The sequence below is a fragment of the Gouania willdenowi genome, unplaced genomic scaffold, assembly GCF_900634775.1.
Source record: "Gouania willdenowi unplaced genomic scaffold, fGouWil2.1 scaffold_354_arrow_ctg1, whole genome shotgun sequence".
Taxonomy (NCBI): Eukaryota; Metazoa; Chordata; class Actinopteri; order Blenniiformes; family Gobiesocidae; genus Gouania; species Gouania willdenowi.
Window position 1 is genome coordinate 447,924 of NW_021145116.1, and position 12,319 is coordinate 460,242.

General features: G+C 33.9%; 1 protein-coding gene across 2 annotated transcripts in view; it reads right to left on the reverse strand.

The window, feature by feature from the left end:
• The window catches only part of clstn2a (calsyntenin 2a), a 188,436-nt gene that overhangs the window by 175,231 nt on the left and 886 nt on the right, over nt 1–12,319 (reverse strand). The gene's annotated exons all lie outside the window — the stretch shown is intronic.

A 12,319-nucleotide genomic window follows, 5' to 3' on the forward strand; every position in this document is an offset into this window, starting at 1 on the left:
TAAATCATACAGTTATGGTCTATATAAAGCAGAACTGCAATGCTTGGGTCTGAATTCCTCATTATTATAGCTCCACCCCTTTTCTACCCCTTTTCTGATGTGCTTCTGAGAGCAACTCGTTTTGGTGCTGTCTCTTTAAATGCAAATGAGACACTTCATACCCCGCCCCCTCTTCAAGTGACACTGGGTTAAACTCCACCCTGCTCGGCCATTTTTGTAGTTTGATAGAAGAGATACGGCTATGTAGCGGAGCATAAACTTTATATTCACACGTTATTTACAAAATGTCAACAACGTTAGACTTGTCCATCCAGCCTTACATGTTCCAGCCAGAGTCTGACCCAGTGGAGCGACATGAAAATGAAGATGATGAACCTGCAGAACCCTAACAAGTGAGCTAACACAAGCACCGAGCTAATGCTAGCGCCAAGCTAACATCACGAAATGCATTTTAATACAGTCTTTTCAAAGACAAAAACATCAAAATGAAATGACGAATAAAAACTTTAGACTTAAATTAAATCACGTAGGCCATATCATCAAGGATCTAAAACGAGCACACAGCGCTAACATATGAAGACGGTGCAACTGCTAATGCTAACAAAACAATGACAGGGACGTCTTATCATCACTTTTTAGCGTTATTTACAGCTTACCGAAGTGCTCTGTTCATCGTCTCCAAAGATAGAAGGAATTGAACCCTCAACCAGACAAAGTCTTTCTGTAAATCCTTCTTTATACTGGTGGAGGTTGATGAAGCAGTCATCATTGAAGTGCTTCACACACACTAAAATGACCTTATCCACAGATGTGGTACATTTCTATAAAAAATAAAACTCAACCAGACACTTTGAAAAGGTTCTGATGCTGGGAGACGGTGTAATGAAGCGTGTGGGTTACTACATCCAACAACCCAACATTTTGACTTATCCTCTCGTAACTTCTGCATCCTGGAGCTTGGACTACAAAATAAAAGCCAGAAATAAAAATGGCGGATTGCTCGAAGTGTTGGACCTGGAGTTGATGAACTAATGTGGCAGTTCTGCTGCAAATACTGTGACGTTATTGTTCAAAAAATGTAATAGAGAATAGAAAAATCAAAACAGATTGAAAAATATGACCAAAACAGAATATAAAGATATCTACGGAGCACCTGAAGAGACTAACTTGAACTTTTCTGTACTTCTAAACACGCTAAATATACAACAAAATGCATTTAAGGGCTAAAAAAGTGGATTTAACATGATATGTCCCCTTTAAGTTTCAGAAAGTAATTCTTATTTTTCTGTTTTTTTTACAAGTGAAAACTATATTTTAGCATTTTCAGTAGCCAAGACGATTCTCAGAAACTAGACATTTTGTAAAACCAAACCTACATGTAGCAAGAAATGATTAATTTACAGTTTATTAGCTGATTGATTATTTTACTAATAGCCAATATATAGAATAAGAAAACATTAAAAGTATCACTAATCTGATAAGAAATCACATTCTTATATCAACCCTATCAGAGTTAGTTCCATTTTTTTAATTACAATTTTGTTTTCAATTACAACTCATTTACAATTACGTTGACCATTTTTTCCAATTACAATTAAAATGTTCCCTCTGAAATAAATTACAATTACATTCTCAATTACTAAAGTTCAATTACAATTAATCACAATTACTGAGTCTGAGTCAGTTTTGATCCATCTCTTAAACCAGCCATAAAATACATGTAAAAAATATAAAAATATGATTTCATTGAATTTGTTTCTCATCTCTTGGTTGATTTGTGCCTTAATTTTAAATACTTCTATAATTTAGTTAGGAAAATAATTTTATAAAACTACAATCAATGTGTTTTTATTGTACCTTTTGTTAAACTGTAAACCTGCAAAAAACTGGATTGTTGCGGAAACTCAGGACGTTTTCCTAATGAAGAATGAAAGAAGAAAGATCTTCATGTTCATGTGTTATAATTTGAATAATAAAGGTTAATAACTAGGATGAAACCCAGTGTTCTCACATGTTTAGCTCACTTTCAAACTGTTTCGTACTCTATACATTAATAAATATTGAGATATCTACATAAAAATGTCACTGAAAAAATAGTAAAACTTCAAAATGTGTCCATTTCTTACATGTCTTAATGTGCACAAAGGTTCAAAATCCTTTTTACATGAAAGACAAGAATGAAGTGAAAAAACAAGCGACAAAGATGCACTCAAGCTCTTCAAACAGAGGAGGATGAAGCTTCACAAAGGAACGAGGAAATGGAATTTCAAAGAGAACTGAGAGGTGAAGAGGCGCTATTTGCAATCATTCGCTCAAATTTGAATCGCATAACAGATGCAGAAGAAACAGATCTGAAATGAGGACTATAGGGAAAGTTAGTGGAAGGAAAACAGAAATAACTTGTGAAAATTAAAACTTTTTCCCACAGACACATTCAACTCCCCAAGTAAACAACCAAGATGACTACACAAATACACAAAAATAACAGGAAAATGTATAAAACGACAACAAAAATACACAATCTCCGTTAGCATTCAAAATCCAAGAGCAGCTGTACTACGAAGCTGGTTAACAACACGTTAACTTAAGCCAGGTGGTTCTGGTAGATTTGTTGTTGTTTTTTCTTTTGTTTTGCCTTAGATTCATGGAAAGGTGCAGTGTATCTTTTGAGATTTTGTCTGTCTGTTGGGTGATATAATAAAATAAATAAATTAAAAAAGAATCCGTGCAGAGCAACTTGCATCAGAATGAGGAATAATTCTTAAAAATATGAAGAATTACCAGTAAATCCACAATTCAGACCAGAAAAAGCAGGAAGGAAGGAAAGCAGGATGGAAAATTGCAGAACGTTATTCCGTAAAATTGTGAGATTATACAATATTAATTAATCAGAAAATAAACGGGCACACTGATGTTTCACTTTATTACAGCACAGATGCTTTTCTATTCATGTATCGGCATCATATTGGGTACAGTCTAATGCTGCGTTCATACAACTCACAACATAATGTAGACATTATATGTATTTTATACAGCTTGTATTATCTGAGGCTCTTAACAGTGTAATGAATGAATGAGGCTATATAACAATGAATACCTTTCTATATATTTTGCTATAGGATCTAGGCCTGGGCAATAAATCGAGATTCAAGATATATCGAATTTTCTATTTTGAGGATATAGAAAAGTACAATATTGCCTATAATGGTATATTTTTATTTCATATCTCATTTTGTCGCTGCTTTCACTACTTCTTAGAACAGCATGAAAAGCACAGTTTGATGAAATACTGAGTGCAACCTTTCCCTAAACTCACTCACACATGCTGTCCCTTACAGGAGAAAAAGACAAAAGTAGCACATATTGCACAGCTGTTTATTTATTATTTATTTGTAGAGGGACCATGTACAATCATGTGTTAATAAATGTGTCTGAGTGGCATTTTACATCAGCAAATTTAACTCAGAATAGTTTTTTTCTGGTCCGACTTCATTGAGTTACAAATATTGAGATTTATATCGTATATCGCTATTTTGAGAAAAAATATTGAGGTATCGGTTTTGGTCCATATCTCCCAGCCCTAATCGCATGCCATCATGTAAATGAAAGGATTGCATCTATCCATAAATATTCTCTGTACTGTTAGCTGTCAGATCTGATCCACTGATTGGTCAGGAGGCGGGGCTTTAGTACTCATCTGTTAACCAGGTTAGCTGTTCAGCCTGGGTTACCATAGTGATTTACTGCAGTAATGACAGTCATAATTATTCTTTTTATTTAGAAGCACCTTTCAGGTCACCCAATGACACTTTACAATAAAACACAATAATAAAAGCAGTGAAATACATTATAAAACACACAAAAGAAAAAAGAACCAAAAAGTTAACCAGCGTCGTAGTACAGCACACACAAAAAATCCTGGATTTTAGCTCAATAACAGGAAATCCAGCTTTGTAGTACAGGCACAAAATTAAAAAATAGTAAATTAAATACAAAAAATGACAGAATAATACACAGAATGAAATCATTAACCCTTTGATCTTTCCTGTATTAAAGCTCAGATTGGTCATTATTCTAAACTAGGTCAGTGACCGTAGGAAGTAGGTATAGCTATAATAAAGTGGGAGGAGCCAGTAGATTTTTCATGGATGGTTAAATGAGGTTGTTTGAAGGTGGGACGTCAGGGACATTTAGGTTTGTTGTGTAATGTGTACAGTGATAACTTTTGTTTTCATATAGTTTGGCTTTGAGCAAGGACACTGTAGGGAGTTGAACCCCATCTATACCCATTCCAGTTTGTTGTCCTCGTGGATCCAGATCTCCTCAGTGTCATTTATCCACATCAGTCAGTTTAGATGAACACAGAATTTCTAAAGCATTTATGAAATTATTTATTAACGGTATCATTGTAGTCCAAACAAATCTAACGTTGCACTCTCTAGAACCAAGCAGCAGCCATGTTGAAAGTCTCAGATCAATCTGATCCCGATTCGCAGAGATATTTGAGGAACACACACACACACACACACAGATTCCTTGCTTTATAGATGGATGCTGACACAAATGTTGATATTATGGCCCTTGGATCAGATAATCACATTTTTGTGGCCCCTGCAGTGAGAATAGTTGCCCATCCCTGCTCTAAAGCAACTCTTTGTGTTTTATAGTCACACTTAAATTCACTTTGTAGGCAAAGTGTTGTTTTTTACGCTGTGATTTGCTGAAGCAACTCTGATGCTGAAGTGTGTATAGCCTCACTTTGTTGTTCATTTTACAATCATAAATTACAATAACAAAAAGCAACAGAGAAATCCAACCCCGTTTAGAACATGCAGTGATGCTTTGGACCAACTACAAAGAGATAAAGGAGATGACAGCTGTGAGAGGCTGAGCATGTTGTGATTTAATTCTGTTCAATCTTCAAAGCAAAAACCAGTGTACAGTAGCTCACGTATGAACACGCTGAATATCATACGCTTGCATTGAATTGAGAATAAAACAATGTTTAGAGGAGCTTTACTTTGTAGCTTTGGTTATTTTAGCCTGTATTACTCTACATATAAAAAAACACATTATCACACACATTCCAACACATTCTCTAATGGAAAACAAGATATTTTCACATTCAGTTTTGCATTATAATCACTTTTAGTATGAATATGAATAAACACACCAGCTCTGCACTAGTCGACTCGTAGCAGATTTATATTTAATCTTAAAGAGCAACCATAAAGGTCACTGAATTAATATTTATATGTTGGTGAGAAACATTTCATAAATAAATCCTTTGGTGTGTAAAAGTAATAGAGTTTATTATAGTTCTTTATACTTGACATTACTCATGTTCTATCAGGTTATCTAATCTGATTACTTTAGTCACAACTACAGTCACATCTGGAATTCTGGGCTTTTTTGGGATCTTTATGTATTAAAGATTAATGATTAACTCACTTGTTGCACTTACAAAGAGAGAGATTATAATATTAAATAAGAAGAAATACCTCAAAGAGGCTTTTAATGTAGCTTATTTTATGTGGACACATTATAGATAAATATTACTCTGCTATACAAATTATGTGTGACCAAACAGTAATATACAAACTAAATGTTTTTTTAGAAGTTTCACAAGTTGTTTTCAGTCAATTATTTATCGTCACCCTCATTAAAAAAAAAAAAAAAAGTCATTTTTGGCCATTTTGCATTTTTTAAATAAAACATACAATTAAAAAATTTAATTTTTAAATAAGTTAAATGTGTCAATGTGTCAAAAGTTAATACACTTTTGATATTATCATGACAATATTACAAATCACTGATAGTTTTATGTCTAACTCATGCATTTTTATTAAATTTTGTTTTATTTAAAATAAATAAATAAAAGTTTTAAAAACATAATTTTTAAATAATAGTACCAACAAAAAAAAAAAACATTTATCAAAATTTGAGAATAGAATTTCAAAATGGCCAAAAAATGACTTATGCATTTTTGATATTAGGAAACAGTATATTACATACAGTATCTAATAGTTAACTTATGAAAGCTGTTCCTCATAGGCTGGATATAAATACTGATTTAAACTGTATGAAACTATTATTTATTATTATTACATTTTAAGCACTTACAAAACTAATCAAAGACCAAGCAATTTAAAGACATTTTGAACAGTTTGCACCAAAGCTTTCTTCTGCTGTACATATAAATCTGTTGTTTTTAATATATCATCACAGTGATACGTATTTACTGTGTAGTGAGAGTGACTCACACATGAATAAAGTATTTGTCTAATATTCTAACCTCTTCTTTCACTCTATGACAACATCTACGTCTGCTACAACGCAACTTATTTATTATGCAAATGTCAAAAATCTAAATACATTACTTTGAAAAGTTTAAAGTACATCTAAATAAAGTACGTGCATGTGTCAACAGTGAAGTGTGCAGCTATCCACACTGTGCACACGTATGGTTTATCCAACACGTACCGAGCTCTGTTGACCGAGAAGCTCCACCGAGGCCGTGGATTAGCACAACACACACACACACACACACACACACACTAGCTGTGAGGAGTAATTAACGCCCCAAATTAGGACCTTCATTTGCATATCAACTCTGATTAACATATTTGCCTCTCAGCTCAGGATCACCATTCATAAATTACTGCCACGAGCCATGATGCACACATCATTACACACACATCATTACACACACATCATTACACACACATCATTACACACACATCATTACACAAAGGGAAAAATGTTGATTGTTTTCTAGAACTTTTTAAGAGAAAGATCAGAGGAAGGAAAAGTTGGTCCATAAGTCATTAATATATAGTATTATTTCAATGGCCTTTTTTAACCTTGTTTTCAACCTTTTTTTCACTTTTAACTTGTTAATGCTAATGCTAGGCTAATGCCAATGCTAATGCTAGGTTAATACTATTGCTAGGTTAATGCTAATGCTAGGTTAATGCTAGATTAATGCCTAATCTAGGTCAATGCTAATGCTGGGTTAATGCTAATACTAGGTGAATGCTAATGCTAGGTTATTTTTTTGCTAGGTTTATTTTTTTGCTAGGCTAATGCTATTGCTAGCTTAATGCTAATGCTAAGTTAATGTTATTACTAGGCTGTTCAGCACTTATAAACCATTTCTACCACTTTTACACCTAATGTCACATATGTTGATCATTATTGTCACTTTTAATCTCTTTTCATCATATTTCATGATTTATTTATTTTTTTTGCCAATTTAACCACATTCATGATTTGTCATGCTCATTATTTGCCAGTTTAAACTAATTGTTCCACTTTAAACCCTTTTTACCACTTTTTCTGTCTGTTTTTATCCACTATAATTTGCAATTTTAACCAATTTCTGTGGTTTTTAAAATCTCATTTCACCTCCTTTTTTCCACCATTTTTATTCACTTTGATCCATTTTATTAGTGATTAAAACCAGGATTTCCATCTTTAAGATGACTATAATAATAATAATAAACGATAACAGTGGATATTATTCAGATGAATAAATAAATGTGGTTATCACAGATTCATAGAACAATAAACCATCATTTTACTGACTTTATGGATGGACCCCAAAAATCTCTCCTTTATTCCCCCTTATAGATGGTCCTGTCTCCACATGACTGTTCTTCAATGTTCATGTCTGTGTTCAACCACCTTCAGATACAGTGGGGGTCCCTGCTCTATGGGACCTTTATTTTGGAGGGTCCCTGCTCTCTGGGACCTTATTTTGGAGGGTCCCTGCTCTATGGGACCTTTATTTTGGAGGTTGTGGTCTGAACATGTTGAGAACCAGTGCTTTAAAAGACAGTAAATCTAAGCCGTTGGGAGGAAAAGGGTGAGATGCTAATTCTCAGGCTGAAGTGGGAATGTGACACCCTCAAGAATGAGGCACGACGAAATAATCCAGAATAAAGTCTGTCTATTTATTTATACATCTCACTTAAGCCTCTAAACCTTTGGAATTGAATTCACAGCTGTGAAGAGAAGCACGAAGGAAAAGCTCTGGAAATCAGGAAGAAAACTGCTCAAGCATGGAAATAAGAAAAACTCTCTCTCTCTCTGTCTCTGTCTGTCTCTGTCTCTCTCTCTCTCTCTCTCTCTGTCTCTCTCTCTCTCTGTCTCTCTCTCTCTCTCCGTGACATTTGCCCTATGAATTGCATCAGCTCAACAGAGCAGAACGAACAGCACAGAGGGATGTGGAGTCAGAGAGAAAGAGAAACAGAAAACGTATCTTTTACTGTAAGAATGACCAGAGCCACAACACCTGACATTGTGTGTTTTCCAGCTCCAGAGAAAAGTCACATAAATCCAGTGGATTTATGTGACTTTTATGATCCCTTTGTTTCTCTTTGATCTGTAACCTGCAGATCACCTGTTTTTATTTCTATCTATTCCCAGACTTCTATTCAACACAAAACCTTTGTCCTCAACGTTAAAGTGTTCCAGTGAACTTTTAAAGTCTGTAATATCGATGCACGCACGAGAAAACTCAGCTTCTTACATGTACGACTGGAATAATACTTTGATCCTTTCTGATGAAAGTCTTTTGAGAGAACAATAACCAGGTCAGATGAAAATCATTATTTTTAAAAAGAAAAAGTCGATACAGAACTTTTCAAAAGGGTTCAATTGTTGATTGGATCAATGTATAAAAGGAGAACGATAATAACCGTGAAAGGCTGGAGAGCTTGAGCTTTGCACTCTTTATGCTTTATGATGTAACAGGTTATGGAATCAACCTGGTCCATCAACTGTGTTATAAAAAGGTCTGCTAAATGAAATTGTCTTTTTAATATATTTTAAATGATCCTCCACTGTTTTTATAAATGTGGCCTAAAACCTTTGAAATGTCCGTAGGGGGCGACAGTTGCAACTCTGCTGTTCCATAGATGCCATGAAGAAGAGAAGAAGATAAAAAAATCCAGACTTAAACCATAAAACCAAAGCTTTAACCGTTTCTGACATAACGGCGGTTCTTTGCATCAGACAGATTTTACTTGGGTCAGCATTAATGAGTTGTCTGTATTTACATGCATGGAACTCTTCTTCTCTTCTTCATACCGTCTATGAAACACCGGAGATGGAACTGTCGCCCCCTGTGATCACAGAGGTTTAAAATCAGCACAAGTTGTTATTTTGACTGAAAAAGCTTCTAAATGATCCTGAATCCTTCACCTCATATAGAACTCAATAAATTAAAAGGGGCGATTGGCGTCACCAATGATGTCATTTCAATATGGCGGCACACAGGCTCTCCAACTGTAAACTAGTCCTATTTTTATAAGTTCATAAAACAAATATGGTGCTAAATAATTTTAGTTTTATTAGACATAGATCTACTAAAAAGGACATTTCAAAGGTTTTAGGTCAAATTTGTAAAAATTCAGCCACTGAAGACGACTTTTGTTCACCGGAACAACCGACCAAACACCACGGTTGACGTGTTGAAACAAGCTAATGTACGTGTCTTATAGACTGTGTAGAGTGCATGTTTCACAGAGATACTCTGTAACTGTACTTGGTCCACGTTATAAAGATCATCACTCGATGGGATTAAAGCACCTGCTTGGACACGCCCACAGGAACCTGCTTGGACACGCCCACAGGAAAGATCAGCGCTCACAGAGTCACTGTAATAAAGCTCTTTAATGTACTTTGTGTTATGATGAGAGAACATATTTCATTTGACTCTTTCAGAAGCTACAGTTACAGGCATGGACATTATTATTGAATGTATACATGAGTGGGATCCAGTTAAATTATATTATTATATATATTATATTATTATAATGTGCATTGTTTGAATGTCAGCGCTAAATAAAAAAATTGATATCTTCTTTGAAACATGAATATTAATTTATACAATTACAATGCTTTAATTTTAGTGAGGTTAGTACACACTCAGAAAGCCATAAATGTAATGGTGCTAATAACTGTCATTTGGTCATTTCTACATTATCATTGTACATACTGTATGTGTTTGAATTTCTGCACAGGGCACATCAATCATTCCACAATCCAGAAATGTCTATATATATATATATATATATATATATATATATATATATATATATATATATATATATAATATATAGATATAAATCTGCTTGAAATGAATATTGAGGATTTCAACAGGTTTTGTTTTTTTCACTTTAAATCAGAAAAAATACCAAAAATAAAAAGCAGTTATAATATTTGAGTCCAACCATTGATCTCTTCTTTTATCTGGTATTAAACTACACTCAAACAAATCCTACTATTTTCCAAACAATTAAATACAACATTTCTTTTCAATTTTGATTCTGACCCCAGTGATGTCACTCAGTGCTGTCTACAGGGTCTTATATAAACATTTAAGTTGAGCTCCGTCAGCAGCTCCACCTTCACTCCAGAGACCCAATTATCAGCACTGTAAACCACCTCTGCCCTTCATTGGAAACAGCAGTTAGCGCCGTGTCTATTAGTGAGACTACATGTGTGCGTTTGTGAGGCTGTGTGTGTACGTGTGTGTGTGTGTGTGTGTGTGTGTGTGTGTGTGTGTGTGCGTACATTATATATATATATATATATATATATATAGACAGAGAGAGAGAGAAAGGAAAGAAGGATGATGTAAGTGGAATGAACAGCATCACGGCCCAGCACTAATCGATTACCATACACAGGAATCCTCCTTAAATCACGCTCCAACCAACCATTAGGAACAACAACAACTACTCCTAATGTCATGGCTATTGTTTCCAACACTTTAAATGCAAAACAAAAGCAGATTTATGTAAAAACTATTTGTGTTTCTAGTATGATAATAAAAGAGAATACCTGTTGCAATAAAAAATCATCAAAACAACATTGTTTACGTACTGTATATCAGTGGGTCTCAACCTTTCAGCCCCCCCCCAAAATACTGGTTCAACAGACATGTGGAGAGATATGTAGCAAAAATACATTAAAAAGAGCAAAAATATGGCAATAAAAAGTGATGAAAATATGTTAAAATATCAGTTTGGTGGAGTTGTAGAAAAAAAGGTAAAAATAAGCAAAAATAGGCTCAAATTGTTCAGAAAATATTTATTTCTTGAAGGCTGGGGACGCCCTCCAAGTGTCTCACGACCCCAAGGTTGAGAACCCCCTGTTTGATATGATGTTACCACATTTAATCTCATCTCAATTTACAGAAATCTATAATTCAGGTTAATTTTCTTAAATTTGTAACATTATTTTTGTCTCACTGGAATAAAACAAACGTTGTTACACACAAATACACGAGTCATGATAAAAAAAGCAGAGTGAGTGACTCGTGCACTAAAGGCTTGAAAAAGAGGTGAATAATAATATAAACTTATTAATAAAAAATAAAGAAAAAACATGTAGTAAGAATCATAAATAAAATGCACATTCAAGTCAAAATGTTTCCACAGCTTGTTGATGTAGATAAATGGTAAATAGAATGTAAATAACATCTGTAAATGATGCTATAACACATCTACACAGGTGAAAGTAATGGATTATAAGTACTTACTGTAATTGAGTTGCTTTTATGGGTACTTGTACTTTTTTGAGTATATTTTTAAATCAGTCAATTTACTTGTACTTAAGTACATTTAAAAGAAGTAAAGTTAAACGTTACATTTCTACACCCAATTATAACTGAGTAAATTATTATTTTTTGTTTTAAAATTATTAACGGACATTATGAAACTACAAGTGTTTTTCTAAACTCCCGATAAGTGGGTGTGGTCTTGTCTCTGCTTTTGTCCTACTGTATATTCTGACGCTAACGTACAGTAGTGTCTGGGTTTCTGTGAAAAACATCTGGCTCTGAATAAATAAAACCTCAGCTTTTAAAAAGGTTCAAGATTAAAGGAGAAAATGTGGATTCCAACCCTATAAATAAGCACCAACTGTCCATGGCAGAATAAAGAATAAGATGTGCAAAACTCTCCAATATTTCCTCATTTTAAAGTCAATCTAACATGTGTTATTTCAATAGTTATTTAGCTTATTTAAATTAGATTAGCATCAGTTTCTTAGACATAATCAAGATGAATATATAAATGCTCAGTAGGGGGCAGTAGATAGCACAGTAACCCTGATGCATGGTATTTGGAAAATACTAGGAATGTTCCATATTAGCTTTTTGCCAAAAAACATTTGCAATTTCTAATATTAACTGTTCCCCCACAACTCATTTTAGGTCCTTATGGAAGTATGTGAAGCCATACTGGAATTATTTACACAAATAAACATCATCTGTGCAACATAAGAATAATTATTAAACTTTAGTATT